Genomic DNA, 17,207 nt, shown 5'->3' with positions numbered 1-17,207 from the left:
TTGGGTGGCCAAGGACACAACGGGAGCCGTTCCCTCAGGCACATAAATGTGCCCCAATTCCTAAAATCCAGTGTATGAACCACGTTATAACAATAAAAGCGTGAACATTCACACGAAGCACTCAGTACAGAGGTCCATCAAATAACAAAATCTCCAATCCACGGAACAGCCAACTTCTTTTATCAGAAATAAACACTATGTTTTCTCTGGACTAAATTTACTACATAAGTTATATAGTTATGACTGTGTATATATATTTATTATTTTTACATTACTCTTCAGATTAAAAAAAGAGTTAAATCCCAGGACCTACCTCTAGTTTGGAAGTAAAAGATTGTGACTCTTATATTTAAATACCAGTAGGATGAAAGCTAAGTTCTGAAGGGAGCAATATTTATCTTAATAGACAAAGTCATAGAAATATAATAGTTCAACCAAGCCATCCAGCTGTAAACATTACCCAACCTTGAAATCATGCTGCATTATGTCCAGAAAGGCCCTCTGTTCCAACTGGAAGATTCCAGCATTCTATCATCCTGCTGAAGGAGCACACCAGGTTGGATTAAACCCAAGTGTGTGAGCCGCGCACACACGAGCCAGCAGCAAACAACGCGGAGGGACACAAGGGGTGTCAGCAACCTATTCCATGACATCTATTCCATGACCAACTCCCTGGGAACTCCTCTGCTCGCTCCACCTCCAGGGCTTTGGCCCCATCTGCCCTGCTAGCCACGTCCAGTGTGTGTTTGCACCTGGAAAGCGTGGTGTGGCTGCCCACATGGCCAGCAGGGGGACCAAGCAGACAAGACAACGGCCAGGGTGCTCCCCACAGGCTGTGCCTGGAGGGCCGGGGTCACTCACCCGAGCACCAGCGCCCACCTGGGCCCCTCGGACCATACTCTCTGCTCACCAGGCCACGCCCGACAGTGCCGGGCGCTCCCAGCATGCACCCCGGGGCGTGGTAAGCACCCACACCTGCCCCAGCACCGACGCACAAAGGTGTGTGTGACCGGAACAAGCTAATTGGGGCTCAATTACCTCAAGATGCAGGTGTCATGTCTTGCTCCCTCCAGCTGTTCCCAACCTTTCAACCAAAAAGGCTGCCTTTCGAGGAAAACAAAACCAACTTTAGTTAACTGCAACGTACTGACGATACTGAGATGGTTTTCCTTCTCTGGAGCTTCCGGAGCAGCCAGTGTGGGCGCCAACACCCTCAGGCTGGAAACAGAAGTCTGCGAAAGCATAGAGGGGACCAAGGGAGAGGCTCCCAGCAGAGGGCACCCAGGCCAGGTGTCTCCCGTCAGCCATCGAGTGAAACAGTAAGAAAATGAATTTTATGTTGGTATCCTTGGGCAAAAGGCCAGGGAAGAGTTTGATCTCAAACAGCGATCGCTGAGAAGGGAGAGGAAGGATTGAGGGAAGCGTCACAAAGCTCCTCAAGCAGCTGCTGCCGAGCCACCCCTCCCCCACCTCATCCCTCCACCCGGGGCCCACGTTACCCAGCCGGTTAGGGTGAGGATGTTGGGGAAAGACCAAGCATAGTCTTTGGCCATAAAATCCCGTAATTTTATTTTAAAATGTATTATTAGACTGTTTCGTGCCCTTAACCTACCTGAGCAGGTTTAATTCCAATTTAAAATAGCACAAAGTTCTTGAGTACATTTAATTCGAATTTAAAACAGCACAAAGGTCTTATCTCCATGCTGGAAGCATCCACTAAAATCACTGCATCTGCCCACAGCAAAGCTCTAGCAACAGCAAAACTCTCTTCACCTGTGTATCCCCAGATGCCATGCCCTGATTTTCACAACAGAAGAATGGGAAGAAAAATTTAAACATACCATTTCATTGCCAAACTTGAAAAGATTTTTTTCATAACAATATTCAGCACTGGCAAGACTACAGTCACCCCCGTGTCCGTGTGCAGTGTCCCAGCCTTTCTGAGAAGCAACTGGTAATACTTCTGGAGGAGCCTCTAAAAGTTATACCCACCACCTCCTCCTTGAGGAAGCTATCCAAAGGACGTAATCAGAATGTCCAGCGCGGAATTATTTATAATAGGGAAAACTGCTAACAGCCTCAGCGTCCCAAAACGGGCTTAGAAAAAAAAAAAAAAACAATATAACCACAGAGTAGAATTTAATAGTCATCAGCAGTGGTATTTTTGGAGAATATTTAAATTACATGAAAATATGTTCAGGATGGAATGTTAAGTTTATAAAAAGTATACAAGTTTGATGCATGATTTTATAATTAAGTCTGGAAAGAATCTACAAAACTGTAAATAGAGGTCATCTCTAAAGGTAGTGGAATTATAGGTAATTGTAGTCATTTTTATTTTCTTCTTCTTTCTTTTTTTTTCTCTTCGTTTCATAGTTTCCTAATTATCTTCAATAAGTATATAATCAGGAAAAAAAAGGATTTCAGAGACTAGATCCATGACACTGGTTTCAGCCAGGCCTGAAAGAATCTCTGGAATAAAGTCAGGTTCAAATAGAGGGTGGAACCCGGTCTAGGGCCAACCCGGGCCCCCATATGCCTGACAGGGGGACCAGACAGGAACTCTCCCAGGCCAGTGCAGACCCCAACGCAAAAGAGCACCCATCCAACCCCACCCCAGGGACCAAATTAGACAGAGGCCCACCAGGCCCCACAGTGTGTGGCCACCACAATCCCCTCAGAGGGGACGGCACCACGCAGCCACTCAGGGGTGTGAAGGGGCCAGGTCCCACCTGCTGCCGTGGGAAGGTTTGCAAAGGGCTGGGGAGCCGTCTTGCAGGACCCCGGACATCCGCACCTCCTGGGGCCTCACTTCAGGCCCCATAACCTCAAACACTTAGGTCTGTCTGGGATGAACACAAGAACTGCACGCAGATACATGTGGTTGATTAATCCACTCCCCCTTGGAGTGAGACAGAGAATCTGAGAGATGTATCATCTTTTCATTTCACCCCACTTTCAGGGACTTGCTGGGTCCTGCTGAGCCGGGAGGGCCTGGGCTACCTCAGTCCAGCCCCGCAGGCCTCGGGTACCCCTCGGAAGACAGGACCGACACCCGACAAACCTCACCCAGAGAAGACCAGCGGAGGTGGTTCCACAGAGCCCAGGACCACAGGCATCAACTCTCTGGCTGATTCCTCCTGGGATGACGAGGTTCAACATGGACAAAACAGAGCCACCAATGGCCCAATTCTTGAAACCAAGGCTGTGAGCACAGGCAGGACAGGCACAGGAGCAGGGTTTAGAAATGGGGGTGGGGCCCGGAGGTGGGGTGTAAATCAGAGCCATGGACAAACGTAGGAAAGAAGGAGGAGCCCTGGGCCCTGCTTGGGACGAGGAGAGACTTGGTCTCCCTCCGCCCGCCGTAAGTGGTCCCTGAGGAAGGGCCAGCCCCAGGGTCACAGCCCAGGCCCCAGCGTGACGTGGCCACCTCCACCTTTGCTCATGAGACAGCGATTCTTCACTCCGGCATTTCAGGCTTTTTGCTGCCTGTGTGCCAATGGCATGGTGGCGGTGCCCACGTCCCAGGGCTGCTGGGGGGCTTCAATCAGCTAATATAACGCTAAGGACAGCCTGGCACAGGGGCGGTGCTGCTGTCGCTCTGACCACTGCCCGGGGGAGCCCTCCCGAGCACGGCCTGGCCTTCTGCCTTTGGAACAGTGGGATTTCACTCTCGAAATTCCCTCCCAACTCTGTGCAGAGGCTGCTGGTCCCAGGACCATGGACTGGCCACCAGAGGCCCAGTCCACTTCTGGGGAACCAAGGAGGCAGCACTGGGAGCCTGCAATCCACAACCCCAGGGATGGGGGGCACCTTGCCACACCCCACAATATGGCTGGATAGTGGGGTGGGGGGGTAGGATGGGATGGGGCCTTTTTGCAAATTGGACAGAGCAGGCTTACTTCTTTTTTGTTTGTTTGCGTTACGCGGGCCTCTCACTGTCGTGGCCTCTCCCGTCGCGGAGCACAGGCTCCGGACGCGCAGGCTCCGTACGCGCAGGCTCAGTGGCCATGGCTCACGGGCCCAGCCGCTCTTCGGCATGTGGGATCTTCCCAGACCGGGGCACGAGCCCGCGTCCCCTGCATCGGCAGGCGGACTTCTCAACCACTGCGCCAGCAGGGAAGCCCCCAGGCTTACTTTAAAGAGAAATTCTAGGTCCATTTAGGGACCATGTCGCTCACACCCACCCAATTCCTAGCCAGTCCAGGCTCTGAATCCTGTCTGCACAGAGAAGATCCTGCGAGTCATTTGGCCAGGGCCCAACTTAGGAGGTGGCTTTGTAATACAAGCAGTGTGTCCGCCAGCAACTAGAGCAAGACCATTAAGTTCATTACACCTGTCACTCTGCCAGCTGACTATCCACACGCCAGGGATGAAAGTACACTGTGCCCAAGGAGTGTCACCCAGCCCCCTCCCAGGCAGCTCACACACTTATGTCAGACAATTTGTTCTCAATGCCTGCACCTGCAGAAAGAACAGCAGCCAAAGTTTAGTTTCATCGGAAGCTGGACCGTGGATGGAAGACGAGGTGCCATGTCCCCTGATGCAGAGGAGGGGAGACATGGGGGTAAGGGGCCATTGAGGGGCAGGGCCACCAGGCCGGGAAAAATACAGAGCTGCTCCCTGGATTCTGCCGCCTGCAGCCCTGGCGAAAATAAAAGCAAGAGACACACCCTTTTCGCTTCCAAAGCAAGTCACAGAATTCCAGGCAGCGCGCAGAGACCTTCCACACACCCACGTACTGCACATCCTGCATGCTCCTGGGTGCCCAAGGCCCTGCCCACCGCTCACAGCGGTAATTTATTTATCCCCGTCATGTAACGTTAGCAATCTGTCTGAAGTTGGCAAGCACCAACTTGCACTGTCATATAAACTGTCTGACAAACTTAAAGTTTCATAAGTGCTTCTTTTTTCCAGCAGACAATAAAGCATCATAAGAAAAAAAGTTATCTCCTTTTCTGTTCCTTTTCTCTCTTCCTCTTCCAAAATAAAGGCGGGTGGGGGCAGGGCTGGGAGAGAAAGAATGGGAAAAAAAGAAAGCCAACCACAAAAGAACTCATGCAAACAGAAATGATCCCTCAGCAGGATTCTAAACCTTGAAAGTCTCAACACTTTTCCAATGCCAAGGAAATGAGTAAATGAGTGGGGGAGGGGTGGCACCCATGTCTGTTGGTCTCGAGGGGGTGCAGAGCAAAATCTGCAAAACAAAAGTACGGTCATTAAAAATTAATAAAGGGTGTGGACAGCAGCCTCCACCCGCTTCTGCTCGTGGGGATTTGAGCCAGACACTCTGCGTCCTCATTAAGTGGTGTCTGGCAGGCTGCCGGGGTTTTAGTGGGTTCTGGGAATGCCAATATATTAACCAGAGGACTCTTTGCAAACCCTTTAGAGTTTTTATTCTAGAAAAGTCAACCATTTGGCACAGAGCAGCCTTATTTTTGTCCGGGAAAGCGCTCTGCTGCCAATCAAGGGAGAAATTATAGCTATGTTCTTCGTAATTTCCAAGACCTATCTGGAAAACAAGCCTGGTGGAAAGAAAAGTCCTTACAAAAACAGCTTAAAAGGCCAAAGTACCATTTTTAGTGGAAATTCAAAGAAAAGCAATCCATACTCAAATCACATGGATAGGAGACAACACAAACATTATTTTCAAGTCCTCCTATGATAGAGAGAAAAACAGTATTAATGGGAAATACGAACCCAATATTTCTACAGCAATTAATAGTACAGGTGCTCCCCTGTGTCCCCTAGCTGCCTAAAAATAAAGCTAATAATGCCACCAAAAAATCTCCCTAATACATGGCAGGTCTTGTGGCCTAAATTTTCAGATGGAGTCAGAAGCTATACATTGCTATTTAAAAACTGAAGATTCACTTTCCATCACACCCATGGTATAGGTCACGGTGTAACTCTAAGCTAACAAATCCCATGTAGGCAGAAAGTCACTTTGACATGAGAAAATACTGGCTTCCAGGAGAGTGTTCTGAGACCTAAAAAAGGAGGGGGTGGAAGCAGGGAGAGAGGGCACTGGGGACCCCGTAGCATTCCACACCGTTTACATTGAATAGCCACAAATCTATATGAAGTACGTCAAACGTTTCTAAAAATTTTCCAGGTTAACATGGAATGATCTTTTCATTTCCTTCTTCCTTCTCTATTAACTCTCACCCAAAAGAACAGACACATCACAGAGACGCCATAAGCCCAGACACAGAAGAAAGATAGGAATAAACTTGCAAAGGGCCACCAGGAAGATCTGAACAGTCACAGTTGCCAGTGTTCCTGCCCTGAGTGCTGAGTGGTTGGTTTTACGTGATGACAAAAAGCCATGACCTCCTGCCCAGACCATGGGAGTGACTGCACAGGGATCTGGACAAGCTTAGGGGTTTCTGCTGGACCACAGGCCAGGAACCGCACCCAGAGCACTAAGTCACCGTCACCTCCCTATGCTCCTGTCAGGCTGGGAGGCAACCCTCCAACAGCCCTGAGGAAAAGCCAACCACGTCCCAGGAGATGCGGGCCGCTATGCCAGGCTGCTAAGTCAACCCACACTGCAGCCCAGGCCCAAACTGTAAACACCTCTGCAGGCGGGCGGGTCCTGCTCCCAGCGCCAGGCAAGAAAACTATTCTTAGAGCACTGTCAGCATTGGGGGGGTGGGAATAAATATTTGTCTATATACTCTGGCAAGTGGGGGCAGGAGACTTTGACTCAAACAATACGCCAACAAATGGGCACAAAATCCCTTAATAAGCAGCTGGCACTGGCTGGGTTCCTCTGCAGGACTGTGGTCATGCAAAGGGCCCCAGAGAGGATTCGAGAGACAGCCCTAATACCTGCTGGGAAAAGCCTTCTCCATCGTAAATACAAGCCTCCACAAACTAGAACCACAGCCAAGACTCTTTCGAGGGTAACAGCAGAATGTTAAGAAATTAGAGGGGGCTTTTAAAACAAGGGAGGAAGGCAGCTACAAGTCCATTGCAGCAAATCCCTTACTGGCACTTACAGTCTCAGCCCTAATTCCTAACAGTGTGCTCAATGTCAATAGCAAAGTGAAGCTCTTAAAAGAATTAAGCTCTCAAAGATAATGAGGAATATACCCCCATGTTTTAAAAAGCACTTCTTTGCAAGAGCCATCAAAGAGCATCCAAGGATAGGAAACCAACTATTATAATTCAATACATGTACATGGATAATAATCAGATCTACTCCTTTGTACAATGACTCAAATTTGACATGACCCTTCACTGAACATAAAGAACATGTTCAAGAGAACAGTGCAGAGTACAAGGGCAAATGTACAGGTGACAGTAGAAGCAATATAAGTCCTGGTAAGACTAAACACTCCTATGCAAATGCAGGCCTGACTGGATGCAATGGCAGTTTCTCAGTGCAGATCCTCCAGGACCTGTCCTGTAACTCACACTGTCCTGCAGCTTCAGGGGAGACAGACTAGGAGAACACCCTCTTAGCTAGCCAAACAGGCGGAAGGACCATTTTAAAAGGAATCTTCCTGGTCTAGCCCCCAGGGCTGCACCAACCTCCATGCCAGCCACAGGACCACATATTTCCAAGAGCCAGGGTGGCTCACCATCGCCACCCACCTCCACTGCAAGAAGCCTACTAACAGCAGCTCTCGAATCAACACGGTGCAGCTTACCTCACCTCATCCCACAACACCTACACACAGTAGGTCATCCAAAAATATTACCACCATCATAACTAACATTTAGAAAGCAGCACTGAACTACAAGCGAAGGGTCCAGGAATGCGAAGTTGCCAAAAAAAAATTAGAAAGGAGAAGGGAGTAGATGGAACACAGAGAAAGAGAAAAGAAGCAAATCAGGATTATCCAATTTTAGCTAATTAAAAGAGTCTCTGGGGAAAACAAAAATTACGCTAGTTTATGTGTCCACCAGCACTCAGTAATCACTCCTGCGTCTGGGTCCCAGCTCGCTACGAGTTTCCCGCTGTGCCAACCCGCGCGCGCTCACCCGGGAAGCGGCCCGACCTACCCGCCTTCTCCAGGTGCCACCCACCCCGCCGCGGTCCCCGTCGTCCTCCAGAAACCTCCGCCTAATCGGAAGCCTCCTCCTTTACCAGTTAAAAAAAAAAAAAAAAGTTTAAAACCAAGGATTTGCCCTCGGGGCCAGCGCGGCGAGCTGCCCAGCACCGAGCCCAGGAATCGGGCGACGCACTTACGGGGCGCGCCTAGCCCCCGGGGGGCCGGCGGGGGTCCCGGGAGGCGTCCTCTGCGCTGCGCCCCGCAGACCGCACAACAAAGGCAGGGCGGCTGGGCTGGGTGCTCGTCGCTTCCTGTTTATTCCGCCGTGAGGGTCACAGAAATTCTGCCCACGCCCGCTTCCTGCGGGCTCGGGGCTCAGCCTGAGGGCCAGCGGCGCCGGGACAAGCTGCTTCCCAGCCGCCGCTGGAGCCCCTGCGGCCCGCGCCCTGCTCAGCGCGCGGGGTGCCCGGGACGCGGGGTGCCCGGGACGCGGGGTCCAGGGTCCCGCCGCTCTGCGCCTCCCTCTCCGCAAACTCTGGCAATGCCCGCACAACCTGCCCGCAGACGCTGTCCCCCGCCGCGGTGGCGCACAACCGTGCGGGGCACCGGGAAGCAGACTGTGCGGTGGGGACCGCCCTCCTGCGCCCGCCCCCGGGAGCGCCCCGGGCGCCGCCGTGCCCACCGCGACGCCGCCGGGACTCGCGGGGGTGGGGGGCGGCCCGCCGACGGCTTGGCTCGCGGATGTCCAGTTCCGGCGCCCAGTCCTGCCGCTCGCGCCCCCGGTCCGTGCGGCACCGAACTTGGCCGGACGCCGGAGCTCTGGGTCGGCACTCACCTGCGGCCGCGGCTCTGTAGTGAGGCTGCCGGCGCGCGGGGCGCGGGGGGGGCTGCTTTAAGGGCCGGGATCGGCCCCGGCTCCCCGCGTTCCCCGCCCCCTTCCACGCTCCCCGGACGCTCAGCCGGCCTGGCGGCGGCAGCTCCTCCCCGGTTCGCAGGAGATTCCCGGCCCGGCCGGCCGGCCGGCCCGCTGCGCCGAGCAGGGAAGCGGGAGACGGTGCCGCGGGTGCCGCCTCCGCCTCCGCGCCGTCTGCCTCACTGTCCGCCGGCCTCTCCGCTCTCCCCATCCCCCTCCAAGCTGGACCGGCGGCAGCCGGGCGGGGGCGGGGTGGGCTGGCCGGACCCCGCGCGGGCCGCGCTGACCTCCGCGGGCCGCGGGCACCGAGCTGGGCGAGCGGGCGCCCGGGCCGCGGGACCCCCGGCTGCGCACGCGGCTCGGCTCGGCCTCGCTGGGCGTGCGCCCACCGCCGGCCGGACGGGGAACTCCATCCCGGAGCCGGGAGACGACGGCGGCGGGGGGTGGAGGGGGGTTGCGCCGCGGGCAGCCGGCCTTCTGGCACTAGCAGCGATGCACAGTAGGGCTGCAGGGCCCTTAGTGGGACGGATGAATCCTCCTATCCCCACCTAGTCAGCCCCTTCCCAGATGGGGAGTTCAGGTGGATTCTTACCACTGCGACCCTTTCTCCTTGGAGGACCTACATCTCTCCTAGGAAGGCCTTTGGGACTTAAACTCCACTTGAGTGCGGACAGTATACATGTTGTCTTCCAGAAGTACTAGCATTCACACTGGCCAACCGGACTGTGTTTGATAGGGGTTTGGTTACTGCCACAGCATACGGGCATTTTAACCCAGCTTTATTACAGCCACCAAAATTAGACAAATTAATTGCCAAAATTAACCCCCCAGCAGACATATCAAAATATACCAGTCTGGGGTTTCAGGCAGGGTATAACAGAAGGGCAGCTAATTAAAGCAGCTAATTTTCAATGTCTCCACCTCCCCGCCAAAAGTTGACCAGCTCATGCTTCCATAATATCAGAGAAAAGAATCTTTCGAAATCTACATTAACTTATCAGTAACATTTTAGTTAGTGAAATGTTAGCTTAATTCAACTTCCTTTAAACAGTTCTCAGCTGTCCTCAGCTATGATGGTAACTGCTGTGCAGGATTTGATCAGTGCTCATAGGTGATACAATATTAACTACCATTTATTGTGCCAGGCCCTGTGCTAGGAATTTTACAGAGATTATCTAATTCAATCCTCAGGACAACTGTGGCAGCTAGTCTTCCCCATTACACAGATGAGAAAGTTGAGGCTGTGAAAGATTAACTTGTCTCCAGACCACAAAATCCCGAACTGGCTATGCACAGTGCAGGAGCTGAACCATACTGCCACCTACAGCCGCGCTGACATCCCTCCTGCTCAGCTCAGCCCAGCTCCCAGGGAGTCCCAGGCCCCAGGGAAATGAGGAGTGTCTACAGCAGTGGGACAGCTTTGAATCTGGCCTCCACGGAAAACTTCTTTAAATGAGAAGTGAGCTAATCAGTGCTTAATACAGGTAATCTGAATCTTGACAAGCATCTACTTGCTAGCCTATATTTAATGTGCCAACTAACAGCAGCTATGGGGTTGGAGAAACTGTTTTCTTGCCCTCTTGAGGTCAACAGAGAAATGGCGTTTTCCTTCTAAACCTGAAACTGCCCATGGACAGTGGAGAAAATGTTTTTTCCAAGAACAGGAAACAATTTGTTCTTCTATTTCACTTGGGCATCATTTCCTTGCGTACGATTTAACCCTCTTAAATTGAGACCCGAATTTTACATCTTAGCCTCAGCTTTACCATTTATGATGAATCTTAATTCATTCTGCATTCCCATTTCTTGCTGTCTTCCCTAATTTATAACTAGAAAGTGCAGGTCTCTGTTTCTATTTCTGGAAAACAGCTATGGGAGGAACGCTGTCCTCATATTTGTTCTGCATTTCAGCTGCCCCCTCCCACAGCCCTGCACACACACACACACACTCGCCACAGCAGTGGCAGAGCCAGAGGCGTCTGGATGCACGTTTGCTCTCTGTAAAATCCGCCAGCTCACCTGACCGTTAATAACCTCTTGTGTTCATGCCAAGGGCCCAGGCAGAGGCCAGGAGAGCAGCACTTGCTTCTGCTCCGAAGAGTGGAGCACATGTGTGCGTGGCGGCCAGAACTGCACCTACTGCTTAGGAAGGGCCCCAGAGAGATCGGGGAAATGAATGGAGCCTCGTATTGTGATGGACAAGAAATAATATTGAGGTAAAATATCACTAAACTGGGTGGAAATCAACTGAAAATGGTTTCAAGGAGTGGGATGTGAGAAACATTCTTTCTCAGTATAAATCCACTGCAGTTTACCTGGTGTCCATTAAATCCCGACTGTACTTAGTCTACAGAAGGTCAGTCATCCAAGGAGACAAAAATACAAGGGTAACCATGAGCAAATGTTGAAAAAAGATTCTGAGGGCCCCAACCAACCGCAAGATAAATGTGAATCGGAGAATATAATTCGGTTATTTGGATCTCATGTATAACATTTGGATGGGACTCAAGCTATCCAAAAAAGATCCACCCTACTCGTTGTACCTTTTAAATTAATAAGAAATGGAGAAGGAGTGAGAGATGCTTGCATTGAGGGTAATTCTGCTGGGGAAGCGAAACCCCATCCAGATAAATACACGGGACGGGACACGGATGAGCTCAGCTCCAGGAGGGAGGCCTCTGTCCCGTGTGTCTCAGCCGTGTCACGGGCACATTTTGTTGTGCTGTCTGCACCATCAAACTGTCTCAGTGTCCAATCTGTAAACTGTAGATAACAATTCCCTCCTCACCTGATCTGCTGTGAGGTTGGCCATGTCCGCATCTCCATGCAAATACCCGCTCTGGGATCTGGCTGCCCCCACTGCTCCAGGACCCACAAACCTCACTCCCCCCTCTATGAGTGTAGATTTTAAATCACCAAAGACAGAAAGGAAAACATTTTGCAGGCGACTTCTGCTTTCAGCCTTGCTGCAATACTCTCCTTGGGCCAAACAAAAAACATCTGTTCTCTCTCTTTGAAGGGGAGCGGGTATAGGAAAAGGAAGAATACGGCAAGTAAAAGATGTAAACAATCACCTCAAAGACTGTCCATCCAGATGCACTTAGGTGTGGCTGCTACGCATCAGTTATCAAAAATGATGGAACAACTCCTGAGCGATGAACATTATTTTCAAACCACCTGCAGATAGTAAAGTGTAGTGAAGTTTCCTTGGTCTGTTAAAGCCACAACAGTTCACAGCTTCTGCCTCCTCTGGTGCCATGGTGACCCCCACCCACTTCCCCCATGTCCAGCAGAGCCCCTCAGGGCTGGCTGGTCCTTTGCTGAGTTTGGGGCCTGCTCTCCGTTGCAGTGACCAGCAGCTGGGTAGAAGGTGGCTGCTGCAGCCCCCACCCTAGCACACTGCTTTCTGACACACGGTCAGTCAGCAGGGTACAAATGGTCAGTGAGTTCAGCACAGAACCTGGCCCAAAATGTCCTCAGTAACTATCAGCTTCCTTCACCCTTTCTCATCCTTGCCAGCAGGGACAGGTTCTCCGGTGACTTTGTACTGGGTCAACTTAGCCACAGGGGTCCGTGCTCCCCGGAATTCCCTTCCTTGGGGTTGCAAGTGTTGAAATAAATTTCTAGGCCGAAGATGGAGACACTCATGCCTGGGGTGACCTGTCAGCACACCGAAACGTAGATGACTTTCATGTCCTACAAGCACTCGTTTGACCAGAGATGCAGGGCATCCAGCCAGCCGTCCCCAGATGCACTACTAGCTCTGGGCCTCCTCACCCCAAACAAGGCGGGCTCTGCAGCCCCCACTGATTGCGTGCTTCCTCTTTGTCTCTTCTTCGTTCTCTATTCTTTATCCTGTGAGAGCTTCTTGCCTTCTGCCCCATTTTGCAATTTAAAAGGTCCACTTCATAAAACATTAAAGTTTGTATTACCTGAATTGTCCTCTTTAGTCTTTTTCTAAGGCAGGTTAGGGATGCCATAGAGAAAGTTGTGGGCGACGCGGAAGGAGGGGTCGAGCAGTGGCCAGGACCTGCCAGGAACGCAGGGCGCCAGGCACCAAGCAGCCCGCACACCCCTGACCTGCTCTCCCTGTGTCCCCTCGTCCCCTTGTCTTGGGTCAGGGGTGCGTTCACAGCCTCGTGGCAAAGGACGCCAGCACCTTCTGCCAGTCGCCTGTGTCCTTTAGGCTGAAGGGACAAAAGACAGACAGGGTTTGTTTGCTCTGTGGGCCCAAGTGGTGCTGTGAGTGCCCGTCTATCCCTGCCCCCCCTTCACAGCCAGTTTTCCTGCCCACCTGCCAGTCCTGCCAGGCCCTGATTCAGTGCCCTTCTGTGCGCTGCTCACTACCACTACTGCCTGTAGTAAGTACCGACTCCGTGTCACTTACAAATGTTCTGCTTTTGTGATCCAACCCTGACCGACACAGAATCGTGGGCCAGGGTATCTCCCCGTCTCAGCCAGAGATCAACTGTTTGTGGAGAACATAACCCCCAATCTAGCTTCTTTAAGGAAAGGTGTCCCCCCAAAACAGTCAAACTATTTGAAAGGTACTTTACAAAAGAAGGTATGAAATAGCCAGTAAACACGTGAAAAGGTACTCTCTCATTAGGGAAATGTAAATTAAAACCATAATGAAAGGTTTTAAATGACTGCAAAGTTTAATCCAAGGAGACTGATTAACAGGAAACAAAAATAAATTAATCTCTCCTTCTGACCTTTCAGGTGTCAGTAAACTGATTGGAAAGGTTCTTCGGCAAACTTCCTCATGTTCCCGTAATCACTGGGCATGAGCAGCTGCCCTTCTGAAGCAGTCCTAAAATTCATCTTAGTCCTATAAATACTCAGGACAGGGTGAATTGTAGGCTGAGAGGTTCATATTTCAATGGCTGACAGCATATTATTTACAGTATATCAAAGTATCAGTGCGAAATCAAAGTAGAATTTGGGAATTCTGGTAAGAGTCTTTGTTGTACAAGAGGAAGAAATAGGTCCATTATGTTAAAATAATTCTGTGCCGATGCCCTCTGTTGAGCACAGAGGCACCCCGACCAGAAGTTACATACTTATTTCATCCTTAAAGCAAACCTTGGATCTCACGTATATTAAATGATGTGTCAAATCACATGACCACCACGTCCGGGGAGCTGGGCCCCGGTCCTTCTGCCACACCACGGCTGGAAGACAGCCGTCCATAGTGGCTGCCCATCCTGGCGTCTCCAACGCTGGGGTATCACTTTCCCCTCACACACACACATGTAGCATAATGTTATTGGAAGAAAAAGCAGTTAAAACCAATAAAATAACTTGCTGCTGAAACCACTGTGGATGCTTCAGTATTGGTCATTCACAACGAGCAGTGTCTGATTCCAGATCGGGGCCAGGAGCAGGAACATCTTCTGAGCCCATCATTTTAGAGCCCGGGCTGCAAGTCCAGTCCCTCCAGAGTCATTTGCCCTCACCATCACCCCTTCCCCATCCTCACCTCCTAGAGTCAGGCATGGACAGGGCCCGGCGACTGCAGACGGAGCAAGGAGCCCATGGCAGAGGATCTGAAGCATCCCCCACCCTGGGGTTGTACCCACCTCCCTCCCCGTCACCCCTCCCCTCATAACCACCACCACTGCCATATATTTTCCCTCCGCTGTGTCAAGGGGGAAAGTCTGAAGACCAACAATAATAATAAAGATACCTAAGCTGTAGGAGTATCAGTTTTTCCATCCAGCAAACTTCGTGACTGCCTCCTATGAGCAGAAGTCAAATCCTCAAAACATGTGTCATTTGACCTCCATTATTTTAAAGGGTAAAAGTAGGAAGATTTCACCTAAAGATTTCAAATTTCTGCTTCTCTGGAGAAATGCGAAGACCTAGCTCCTCAACCTTTCATTCCCAGCGGCGGCAGGGCCAGAGCTGACTGCTGCTGCCCTGTGGGTGGGGTTCCCCACACCCCAGTCTCCTGCCCAGTTTTAAACGAGGGAGTGATGTGCAATGATTCAGGTTTTATTTTTCTGAGTTTTAAAAGTTTCCCCTGGCTGGACTGTGGACTTAGTTTGGATGGAAACTCAGGTGGCTACATCTAGAATCCGAGTGCTCCTCAGCAGCAACCCCCATCTCCCTCATCCAAGCCACCAACTCTCCCACCAGCAGCCCCGAACCTCCCCCTCCTCTCTGTGCTCAGTCCCCATGGGCAGCCTGACCAGGCCATACCAGGAGCTCCGGGGGCTCCCATCTCCTGGGACCCAACCCAAAGTCCTGCCCCCAGCCCGGCACTCTGGTCTCTGGCTCCGGAGCCAGGCTGCTCTTGCCCAGTCCCCTCTCCTGTTCCCCTGGCACCCTCACCCCTGTCCTCACCCGCCTTGTGTTGTACTCTTCACACACTCATCCCAACACAGAGGTTGGTTTGCTGTCAGCTGACCCAGGTGCCCAGGAACCGGCACCGTTCGGGCTAAGGCTGCTGGGCGGGGCCGGGGCCGGGGCCCGGGGAATGCGGCCGAGTGTTTGAGAGCCACCAGGAGAGGGGCCGACAAATAGCCGGGCCAGGTCACTGTGAGAGGCCCAGGCAGGGAGGCTGGAGCTCAGACACAGCTGGTGGACACTGGGCGGGAAGCACGAGCTACAACGGATGCCCGAGGACTCACTATGCCACTCCAAGGTCCTTCTGATCGGATGTAGGGCGTGAGAGGAGCCCCAGGGCGATGCTGGGACCTCACCGCCGCTCCCCCCGCATCCAGAGTGCAGCCCCAAAGCTGCTCAGCTTAGAGGAGGGCCAGGGGCTCGAGCTGCTGGCCCAGGAGACCCAGTGGCCTTTAACAAAGTGAAGATTTTCTTTCTCTGAACTCTGCAGGCAAGCCTTTTTGACAGAAACCAATTCAAAGCCTTGATGTGTCCACAACAACTTCGTGTAGGGCAGCAGGATGGGATCTGGAGAGTGATGCAAAAGGAGGACGAGGCCCCTGGGCAGCCTGATGGGGGCACTGACATTTGGGGGCTTCTAGAAGAGTCAGCACAGTAGGACCATAAAGATATTCCCTCACACGGTCCTGAGGACGTGTTGCACTGGATGTGGAAAGAGATTAAAAATGAAAGCAGGGGCTTCCCTGGTGGCACAGTGGTTGAGAGTCCGCCTGCCGATGCAGGGGACACGGGTTCAAGCCCTGGTCCGGGAAGATCCCACATGCTGCGGAGCAACTAAGCCCATGTGTCACAACTACTGAGCCTGTGCTCTAGAGCCTGTGAACCACAACTACTGAGCCCGCGTGCCACAGCTCCTGAAGCCCGCGTGCCTAGACCCCATGCTCCGCAACAAGAGAAGCTACCGCAATGAGAAGCCCATGCACTGCAACAAAGAGTAGCCCCACTCGCCGCGACTGAAGAAAGGCCGTGTACAGCAACGAAGACCCAACACAACCAAAAGTAAATAAATTAATTAAAAAAAGAAGTAAAGAAGGGTATGATGCCATTGTCATATCAAATAGAAAATACCAAAAAACAGATAGAAATTATATATTAAAAAAAGCAACCAAATGGAAATTCTAGAGTTGAAAAGTACAATAACTGAGATGAAACTTTCACTGGAGGAGCTTAACAGTAGATTTGAGCTGGTAAAACAGAGAATTAGCAAACTTGAAAGTAGGTTGATAGAGATTAGGAATCTGAAGAATGGAGAGGAAAAAAAATGAGGAAAAATGAACAGAGCCTAAGAAGAATATGGGACAGCATTAAGCAAACCACTTATGCATAATGGGAGTATCAGAAAGAGTGGAAAATATTTGAAGAAATAAAGAGCTGAAAATTTCCAAATGTATTTAAAAAAAAAACACTAAACACCCAGGAAACTCAACAAACTCCAAGTAGGATAAGCTCAAAGAGATCCACAAACTGACACATTATAGCAAGAATGCTGAAAATCAAAAACAAGGAGAAAATATTGAAAGCAGCCAGAGAAAAGCGACTCTTCACTTACAAGGGAGTCCCAATGAGATCGACAGCTAACTTATCAGCAGAAACAATGGAGGCCAGAGGGAGTGAGATAACATAGTCAAAGGGCTCAAAAGGAAAACTGTCAACCAAGAATTCTATGTCCAGCAAAGCTATCCTTCAGAACTGATGATGAAATAGGACATTTCCAGATAAACAAAAACTGAGAGAATTTGTTGCAGCTGACCCACCTTACAAGAAATAATAAAAGAATTTCTTCAGACTAAAAGCAAATGACCCCAGACAGAAATTCAAACCCACAATGTGACTAAACCTTGAAAACATTATGTTAAATGGAAAAAGCCTGACACAAAAGG

The 17,207-nt window shown here is 51.2% G+C and overlaps 1 protein-coding gene across 1 annotated transcript in view; it reads right to left on the bottom strand.

The window, feature by feature from the left end:
* The window catches only part of LDLRAD4 (low density lipoprotein receptor class A domain containing 4), a gene marked incomplete at its 3' end in the record, with an annotated part of 302,663 nt that extends 294,209 nt beyond the window's left edge, over positions 1-8,454 (bottom strand). Inside the window, 1 exon segment of the mRNA XM_082853053.1 lies at positions 8,201-8,454.
* Positions 8,455-17,207: the final 8,753 nt, after the last annotated feature.

This window comes from Leucopleurus acutus (genome assembly GCF_964270905.1).
Source record: "Leucopleurus acutus genome assembly, chromosome: 13".
Taxonomy (NCBI): domain Eukaryota; kingdom Metazoa; phylum Chordata; class Mammalia; order Artiodactyla; family Delphinidae; genus Leucopleurus; species Leucopleurus acutus.
Note: the sequence above shows the minus strand (reverse complement) of the source record. Positions and strands in the feature narration are given on the sequence as shown.